This window comes from Mesocricetus auratus, unplaced genomic scaffold (genome assembly GCF_017639785.1).
Source record: "Mesocricetus auratus isolate SY011 unplaced genomic scaffold, BCM_Maur_2.0 contig_11941_pilon_obj, whole genome shotgun sequence".
Classification (NCBI taxonomy): Eukaryota; Metazoa; Chordata; class Mammalia; order Rodentia; family Cricetidae; genus Mesocricetus; species Mesocricetus auratus.
In genome coordinates, this window is record NW_024432674.1 from 1 (window position 1) to 10,666 (window position 10,666).

Genomic DNA, 10,666 nt, shown 5'->3' on the forward strand with positions numbered 1-10,666 from the left:
CTTTTCAGAGCAATGTTTGAACATCATGTGGAGGAGAACAAAGAAAACTTGTTGAGATCCATGACCTGGAGCCTAGGTTTTCAAGGCAATGAAGGTCTTCATTTACACTTGGAGGGCACCAGACCTCCACAGCACAACAGATGCTGTGCTACCAGCTGCTGCCAATGATGACTGGAGCATTTGAAGGTCATGTTATTGGAAGCCCTCTGCTAGGACCTCTCTGTAGGGAATGCTGCCCACACTATCATGCTGGGTGATTTCCATAGTAGAGGACAATTGAAACCAAACTCTAGATTTCATTACATCTCATGATTTTGAGATCTCTATGAGGTCAATAGTTGGGTGACATCCATATTTGCCAGCTGAAACATACTGCCCACTGGCATTATCATGAGACCCTCTTATAGAGCCTCCTCTCAAATACTAGAAAAGGTCCTAGGAACCTTGTTTGCTATGATCTGTAGTTGGTGCTTTCCCTCTTTACTATTTGTGGTACTGCTGGGTTTGATTCCTTGATTTATTGACGTGGGAGATGTTGTGTACATGTTTAATTACTAGCATGGGTGATTATTCTCCAGACCAGTTCAGGGTCAGAGTTGTAGGTAACCACTTTTCAAATCTGTTATTTGAAATGTTTGTAGGTGATTACTTCAAGGCTCATCGTTTGTAAGAAAATTGCTTTAAATTGTGGGTTGAACCTGCAGTGAGCATGCACTTGGAAGTGAGGTGTGACTTGTCACAGAGGAACTGAATACCCCTGAAGCAGGATGGAGCCAAAGTATTTCGCTAAACAACAGTAGGTAATGTACGTCTTAAAACTCAATGGGATGTCTCCCTACCTGAGAAAACACTGTCATTAAAGTAAAACATAACTGGGAGAAGCACAAGGAAATACACAAGCACACACACACTAAAGACCACAGGACTACACAACACTCATTTATACACCTGAACAGGCAAGGGAATCCCAGGGAAGTTTCACACAAAACCTAAACCATGGATAGTAGTCCCATTACACATCGTTCCTATGCGTCTACAAAGACAGTGCCTTAACGAAATTGTCCTCCAGACTTGAGAAACCAAAGGAGTTTCTATTCTGTTTCTTTTTTCTGTGGAAGTGTCAGTTTCTTGTGAAGTATAATCCAGCAACTGATCATAGGGGTCTTGAGTTCCTGGAACTCAGGATGAGCACACCCAAGGTGTCCCATGTATTCCATACAAATCCCTACTTCAAGGAGCTTTGAATCTACCCTGTATCCATTTCTGGTCTCTTGTGATCACAGTGGAACCGTCAAAATGTAGGGTTGCCACCAGAAGAGACTTCTGGGTCATGGTTTAAGCAAATTGAAATTCTATCTTGGTAGGCTGACAATTACACTGGGTGTTGGGGAACCCAGTGTACCATGGAGCCATTCTGGGGTTAGTTTTTAAGCTAGATACGATGTTCTGGTTGACACAAGTCTGTTTACCAGTAGAGTTACTGAGAAGCTAAAGTATGGAAGCCAAGCAGTAGGGGTAGAACATTTATTTTTTTCCCATCACTATGGATACAGATGGATTAGACACTTGTTTTAGTTTGGCAGCTGATGTTGTGTAGTTGATGGATTTTGAAGCCTGAATGTTCCTTCCAGCATGGAATCTGGTGACATCTCACACATATTCTGGACACTGAAGCTACTGGGCATGGCCACTGTATGTGTCCAAACAGAATGTTGTTAAGGTCCCCATCAATCTCTCCAGACCCTGCCCCTGATAAAGCCCACCAAGCAGACACTATTTCCCCAGAGAGTATTAAAGGGCCCCTCCTCGGGAGCTGTCTTATGATTTCCTCTCTTTTCAGAGACCACCCCTGAATGCTTCACTCAGATTAAAACCTGGACTTTCATTTTGTTTCTTTGTCTTTCAATTTTAGACATGGATCAGGGGAGCACCAGCCTACAATCCCACTGCCAGAGAGTCTGGGAAACAGAAACTTCAAACAATGACTGATGGAAACAGAGGCAGACATGCACAGCTAAACACTGAGCTGAACTCAAGGAACCCAGTGACAGAGAGGAAGGAATGATGAGCATAGTTGTCCAGATTAGACTTATTTAACCCACAGAAACAGCTGACCTGAACTAGGGGTAGCTTTTGAATACCAGACTGATGGCTGGGAATCCAGCATGTGACTGATCCAGACCTCCTAAATATGGGTGTCAGTGAGGAGGCCTAAGCAATCTATGGGGCCTTGGGTAGTAGGTCAGTATTTATCCCTGCCATACAAATGGACTTTGGGTGCACATCATACAATAAGAGATGCACTCTCACCCTAGACTCTTGGGGCATGGTCTAGACCCTGCCCTGGATGAAATGTCAGACTATGGACACCCCCATGGGTTTTCCTGGTTTCTATTTGATTGATTTCAGCCCTCAATTTGATTATTTCCTGGCGTCTCCTCCTCCTGGGTGAGTTTGCTTCTTTTTGTTCTAGAGCATTCAGTCGTACTATTAATTCTCTAGTATGGCTGTTCTTCATTTTCTTCATGTGGGCATTTAGTGCTGTGAACTTTCCTCTCAGCACTGCTTTAAGAGTGTCCCATAAGATTTTGGGTCTTCATTCTCATTGAATTCCAGGAAGTCTTTAATTTCTTCCTTTACCTTGGATCGTACAATTGTGCATTGTTCAATTTCCATGAGTTTGTAGTCTTTCTGTGATTTGTGTTATTGTTGAATTCTAATTTTAATGCATGGAGGTCTGATAAGATACAGTGTGTTATTCTAATTTTTTTGTATCTGTGGAGGTTCACTATGTTTCCAATTATGTGGTCGATTTTAGAGAAGGCTCGATGTGGTGCCGAGAAGAATGTATATCCCTATGTGTTTTGTTGGAATGTTCTATAGATGTCTGTTAAATCCAGTGGGGTCATAACTTCTATTAGTTCTTTCTTTTTCATTGTTAAGTTTCTGCCTGGAGGTCCTGTCAAGTGGTGAGAGCAGAGTGTTGAAGTCTCCTACTACTATTGTGTTAGATTTTATGTGTGATTTGAGCTTTAATAATGTTTGATAATTCTTTCATGAATGTGGGTGACATCTTTGTGGCATAGATATTCAGAAATGAGACTTCTTCTTGATGGGCTTTTCATTTGTTGAATATGAAATGTTGGGGTAGGGTCTAAGCCCTGCCCTGGATGAAATGACAGACTATGGACACCCCCATGTGTTTTCCTGGTTACTATTTGATTAATTTCAGCCATCAATTTGATTATTTCCTGGCATCTCCTCCTCCTTCTTCATCTCTTTTGATTGGTTTTAATTTGAAAAGATATTAGGATTGGTACACCAGCTTGTTTTTGTGTCCATTTGATTGGAAAATCTTTTCCCTGCCCTTTACTATGAGGTAATGTCTGTCTTTCGTGTTGAGATGAGGTTCTTGTATGCAACAGAAGGATGGGTACTCCCTTTATATCCATTTTGCTAGTCTGTGTATTTTTGTAGGCAAGTTGAGAACATGGACATTGAAGGATAGTAATGACCATTGGTTGATGATTCTTGTTTGTTTTTGATTTATTGGTAGTAGTGTTATTGCATGTAGGTTCTCCTCCCTTTTTCTTTTGGTGCTTGGTAAATTGGGATTATATATTTCCTATGTCTTTGTGAGTGTATTTATCTTTGTTGGGTCGAAGTTTTCCTTCCAGCACTTTCTGTAGGGATGGATTCATGGATATGTATTGTTTAAATCTGGTTTTGTCATGGAATATTTTGTTTTCTCCATCTATGGAAATTGAAAGCTTTGCTGGATACAGTAGACTGGGCTGGCACCCTTGTTCCCTTAGCATTTGTAGGACATCTGTCCAGGATCGTCTGGCTTTCATAGTTTCCATTGAGAAGTTGGATGTAATTTGGATAGTTCTGCCTTTATATGTTACTTGGCCTTTTTCTTTAGCTGATCTTAATATTTTTTCTTTATTCTGTAGATTTGATGTTTTGATTATTATGTGGCAAGGGACTTCTTTTTCTGGTCCATCTTATTTGGTGTGCCATAAGATTCTTGTGTTTTCATAGGCATATTCTTCTTTAGGTTAGGGAAGTTTTCTTCCATGATTTTGTTGAATATGTTTTCTGTACCTTTGAGCTGTATTTCTTTGCCTTCTTCTATACCTATTATACTCAGGTTTGGCTTCTTCACTGTTTCCCATATTTCCTGAATATTTTGTGTTAGGTATTTTTTGGATTTGAGATTTTCTTTGGTTGATGACTGTATATCCTCTAGTGAGTCATTAACACCTGAGATTCTCACTTGCATCTATTATATTCTGTTGGTTATACTTGCATGTACAGTTCATGATCATTTACCCAGCTTTTCTATTTCCAGCAGGTCATTCTGCTGTTTTCTTTATTGTTTCTATTTCAGCTTTCAATTCTTCAACTCTTTGAGTTGTTTCCTTCATTTGTTTGGTTGTTTTTTCTTGGCATTCTTTAGATTCTTTAAGAGATTTGTTTATTTCTTAAGGTTTTTGGTTTGTCTTTTCCTCCATTGCATATATTTTTGTTTGTTTTTTCTTCTATTTAAGTGATTTCCTAGTTTCAACTTTGAGGTTCTCTATCATCTTCATAAAATAAATTTTAACGTCTGTCTTTTCTGCTTCATCTATGTTGTGTTTTCATGGCTTGCTGGCATCGGGTCTCTAGATTCTGGTGGAGTCATATTGGTCTTTCTGTTGCTGAGTGTGTTCTTATACTGTGTTTTTCCCATCTTTTCTTCCAGTGGGTACAGGTTGGGGCTCTTTGTCTCTACTGGTCTCCTTCCTGAAGCTGGACATACTGAGGGTTGGTTCTGTGAGGACAGACAACTTTCCTATGTGGGTGGGTCCTCTCAATGCCAGGAGTGGCTGCTGGAAGATTTAGGGAGTAGGTGATGGGCAGGGAACAGGTCCTAGGAGGACCCAAAGTCACGTGTAGCTGGGCACACAGATGTGGGGAGAGCTGTGAGTTGGGTCTGGGAGGACTGACATCATTCCTATGTGGCCAGGTCCTGTAAATGCCAGGAGCAGACCCTGGAATATTGAGGGAGCAAGTGATGGGCAGGGTAGGGGTCCCAAGGAGGACCCAAGCTGAGGGTTGTGTCTGTGAGTACTGATGTCTTTCCTGAAGCTGGGAGCACCGGGGTGAAAACTGTCTTATATATCATCCTATAACCTCAATCCAGTGTCAGAGGGAAGTAGAGACAGACACCCACAGCTAAACACTGAACTGAACTCCTGGAACCCAGTGATAGAGAGGGAGGAGTGATTCACAGAGGGGTCAAGACTGGGTTGGTAAAATCCAGAAAAACAGCTGACCTGCACAAGCGGGAGATCTTGGACATCAGACTGATGGCTGAGAGACCAGCATGGTACTGATCCACACCCCCTGAATGTGGGTGTAAGTGAGGAGGCCTAGACAATCTATGGGGCTATGGATAGTAGATCAGTATATGTCCATGACACACCAATGGATGCTGGGCACACATCCGACAATGAGGTATGCTCTTTTAATCTGGACACAATTCTGGAAGAAATGACACACTCTAGAGAACCCCATGGGGGGTCATATCCTCCCTGGGGAATGGAGTGGAGATTGGGTGGGGGATGGGGGATGGTGGGGGGAGCAGGTGTGGAGAAGAAGGAGAGGTAGATGGGACTGACACGGGAACAAGCTTTTTCTAATTTAAATATATAATAAAAATTTTAAAAAACCTCCACCCATGGCATTCTTGGAGTGATTATCTATAGGAACAGAGGCCATGCAGTTTGCCTCAGGTAATTACACTTCCCCAGGAGAGGCTGCCACAACTCTCCAGGAGCATGCTCATCGAACTCAGGCCAACAAGCTAGAGCACTTTTCTTACAAATGAGGGGCCTTTCATTGATAGCATAGCTTCATTTCTATTGACACATATTTGGAGAAGGGTACCATCCACCCTGACCCTAAATCTGCATAGAGAACAAAAACATATGATACTAGAATCCAACTATTATGGGTGCTTAACTGAGGAACTGACTTTTCAGGCATCAAAACCAGTTGATTGGCTTATCCTGTATGGAAGGTGGAGCAGCTTTGTAGTCAGACTTTCGGGAGAGCTAGGCAGCAAACTACTGAGTGAATTGATTCAATGAATTATTTTCCTGTCCTCTAGGTTTAGTCATTCCTTCCAGACATCATGACCTTGAGAGAGAGGTCTGAAGTGGGGAGCATTTTACAGATTGCCTTTTGAAAAGGAGCCATCACCAGAAACCTTTTCTTCTGTAAGTGTTGAATATATTCTGATATAATAGAGAATAATTGATTGTACATCCTCTGGGTATAGCTTTCTGACAAAAAACACTCATCATTCAATCCAAACCCTAAAGAAGCTATTATACATGGAGGACCCTAAGAAAGACTTACATGCATTGTCCCAGAAAGGGGATAATGGCAAGATTTTTCTGAATTAATTGACATCATTAGTGAAGTGTGATGGAGGGAGGAGAAAGAAGAGTGGAAAATTGGAGTGTGGAGTAGAACATTAGTGAATAGGGAAGCCAAGTTGGACAGGAACAGAGACAGAGTGCAAGGAAGATGATATCTTAATCGTAGGCACCATTATGGACTCAACTAGAAATCAGGCACTTAGGTAATATCCAGGAATTCACAAGGAAGTACCCACCTATGAATCTAAGCAATAGTGGAGAGTCAACCTAAAATACTGTTCACTATAATGAGATTGATGACTACCTTAAATGCCACAATAGAGCCTTCACCCAGTAGCTGATGGAAGTAGAAGGAAGAGATTCAGAGTTAAGAATTAAGCTTAACTCTGGAATCCAGTTGTAGAGAGGAAGGAGGTATGAGCAAAAGGGTCATGACTATTCTGGGGAAACCCACAGAAAGAGCTGACCTTAGCAAGGGAAAGATCAAGGATCCCATTCTAACAGCTGGTGAACCAGTATAAGGCCAAACCAGGTCCCATGATCATGGTGTATGTTGGAGGGCTTGGGCAGTCTATGAGGTCTCTGGGAGTGGACCCAGTATTTACCCCTATTGCACCAATGGGCTTTGGGGCCCCTTCCCTATGGCCAGATACTCTCTCAGCTCAGGGGGAATGCCTAGGTTCTTCGTAAAATGATGTGCCGTACTTTGACGACCCACATGGAAGGCCTCAACCTTGCTGAGGTGTTGTTTAGGGGGTGGGGTAGATGATGGTGAGGGGAATGATAGGAGAGAAGGGAGGGAGAGGGAACAGGCACTGGTATGCAAAATAAGATTGTTTTTACTTTCAATAAAATAATTTTTATAAAGTAGAACTTCCTGGATCATTCCCTTAGGGGACTGAGAATGAACAGAAGAAAATGCTGGGAGAGTTTTTCATGTGGACTGAACAAGGCTGTAGCAGAGAAGAGTAAGGACTTTTCCTCAGGACAGGAGGAGATTTTTTAAAGCAGATTTTAGTTGAAGAAGTAAAGTATTGGGCCTAGGAAGAAGCAGGTAGTTCTACAAGGATGAACCCTTGGAGGAACAAAGCAGAACTTCGCTGTAACAGCCCACACCAGGACAGGAGCAGTACTGATATATCCTTCAGGGTGACCATGACCCACCTCACCCCAGCTTCCATTAGCCTGGCTTACTGAAATGTCAGGACACATTTCTTTCCAGGGATGAACTGTCCTGATGATACATTTCCAACCTACAGACCTGTCTTGTGTTGCCTAGCTTTCCAAAAATTAAGTCACCTTTCTCTCCAGGGATAAGCAGTCCTGTGTCAGCTCCAGCATCTGGAGCTCTGCTAGCTAGCCTGGATTCCCTACATGTCAGGACCCTTTTTGCAGGCCCAGATCAGTGACACTCACATTCATTTACATTTTGGTCCCAAAATCTGGTTCTCACATTTGTTTCCAAGTGGAACCTTCAGAAATGTAGGAAAGCCACAAGAGAAGCGTGCTGTTTCAAGAATTTAAACAAATAGAAAGGACGTCTTTCTGGGCTGACAATTACACCTGGTTTTCAGAAACCCAGTGTACTATGGAGCCTTTCCGGGGTGAACTTTAAACATAGACACCATATTCTGTGGTGACACAATTCTGTTAACCAAAAGAGTTATCCAGAAGCACAAGTATGAAGACAAATACCAATGGTAGTACATTTACAGTTTCATCTTCATTATGCACATGGTGTTTTGTGTTAGTTTTCATAGCTAGTACTGTGTAGGTGTTGGATTTTGTAGCCTGAATGGTACTTTCACCATGGAATCTGGTGATATCTAACAGATATTATGACGTGGAAGTGGCGGGGCATGCCCAAGTTCTCCTATGTGTCTAAACACAATATTTCAATCAGGTTCCTCATGCAGAGGTAACACACAATGTGCAGTGTCATAGTTCTCCAAAGTATTAGACAGAGACAGATCAGTTGGACTCTTGGGGACCAAGAATGCTGGTTGGGTGATGGCTATAGTTCACTGACTACTACACTCTTTTTCCTCTGACTTTCTCTGAGAATCTTTTTGTCTCAAGGTCTTACCTCTGGAATCTCAATGGAAACTAGAAAACTATTGTGGGGCAACCTGAGAATTTCAAGGGTTGAAAGAATTTTAGAAGTCAAAAGAGCCTACACAGAAGTGCAGCCGACTCTAAGAGACCACAGATGCAGACTCAGACTAGTATACCCAATAAAACTTTGGATTATTAACAGATTCCACAATAAAACCAAGTTTAAGCAGTGTTTATGTACAAATCCAGCTGATAGAACATGGTTGAAGGAAGACTCCAACCTAAGGAGATTCACAACACCCATTAACAATACAGGGCACAAGTAATCTCAGAGCAATAAAGTCAAAATATGAAAACACATAACACAAAACACCAATCCCACCAAAAAATAACAACAAACTTTAATAATCAATCATCTATGCTCATTGATATCTCTAATTATCTGTGGTCAAGATCCCCAGTGAAAAATCAGAGTACATATGAAAAGAGGTTCCATCATTCTGCTCCACCAAAAACCCACATTAACAAAATTGGTAGGGATTACCTCACAGTAAAGGATTAGATAAAGGTAATTTTAAAAAAGGGACAAAAGGAGCTGTTCCTCCAGCAGCATCAGGTAAACAGGCCAGCTTCCCGGCCTGTGTTCCAGTGCCTGCAGATCGCCTGGGAACTGCACAGAGCTCCCAATCCCGGCAGGAGCCAAGCACCCCAGACTCCAGGGCTTCTCTCCCACCAATGAGACCAGGAAACCAGAGGAGGCTGAGAGTCCAGGGAAGCAGCTGTTCCTCCGGCTGCATCAGCTGCATCAGGTAAACAGGCCGGCATCCTGGCCTGTGTTCCAGTACCTGCAGATAGCCTGGGAACAGCACAGAGCTCCCAATCCCGGCGGGAGCCAAGCACCCCAGACTCCAGGTCTTCTCTCCCACCAAGGAGACCAGGAAACCAGAGGAGGCTGAGAGTCCAGGGAAGCAGCTGTTCCTCCGGCTGCATCAGGTAAACAGGCCGGCATCCTGGCCTGTGTTCCAGTACCTGCAGATAGCCTGGGAACTGCACAGAGCTCCCAATCCCGGTGGGAGCCAAGCACCCCAGACTCCAGGTCTTCTCTCCTGCCAATGAGACCAGGAAACCAGAGGAGCCAGGGAGACCAGGGGAGTAGCTGTTCCGGATCAGGTACAACAGGACCCAGCATAGGGTCCAGGGGACCAGGTAGGAGGCTAAGCGCCCCAGATTCCTGTTCTTCTTCTCCACCCACGGGACCAGCACTTGGACAAGGAATAGAAGAACCACCAGATTATTGGACTTGCTAGCACCCACCAAAAGGGAACTCTGGTCCCCAGACCAGTAAGGGGCTCTTTCTCCACCCACTGGAAGAAGAGATGGGAAAGAGACAATACAAAAACACACTCAGCAACAGAAAAACAAATATGACACCACCAGATTCTAGAGACTCCACACCAGCAAGACCCCAATATTCCAATGCGAATGAAGCAGAAGAGAATGACCTTAAAAGCACTTTCATGAAAATGATAGAGGCCCTCAAAGAGGATATAGGAAAATCCCTCAAAGAAATGGAAGAAAAAACAAAGCAAAAAATGCAAGAATTGGAAGAGGAAACATACCAAAAAAGGCAGGAAATGGAAGAAGAAACAAAGCACAAAATCCAAGAAATGGAACAAAAAGCAAACCAAAAAATGCAAGAAATGGAAGAAAGAACAAACCAAAAAATTCATAAAAGGCAACAAATGGACGAAAAGATAAACAGAAAATTGCAAGAAGCAATGCAAACACTGCAAGGGTTGAAAACTGAAATAGAGACATAAAAAACACAATCTGAAGAAAGGCAGAAAATAAAAAAGCTGGACAAACATTCAGGCACTACCGATACAAGCATTACCATCAGAATAGAAGAGATGGAAGAGAGAATCTCAAGTGTTGAAGATACACTAGGAGAAATGGATTTATTAACCAAAGAAAACCTTAAATCCAACAAATCCTTAACACAAAACATCCAGGAAATATGGGACACCATGAAAAGACCAAACCTAAGAATAATAGGTATAGAAGAAGGAGAAGAAAGCCACCTCAAAGGGGCAGAAGGCATATTCAACAAAATCATAGAAGAAAACTTTCCCAACCTTAAGAAAGACATGCCAATGAAGGTACAAGAAGCCTACAGAACA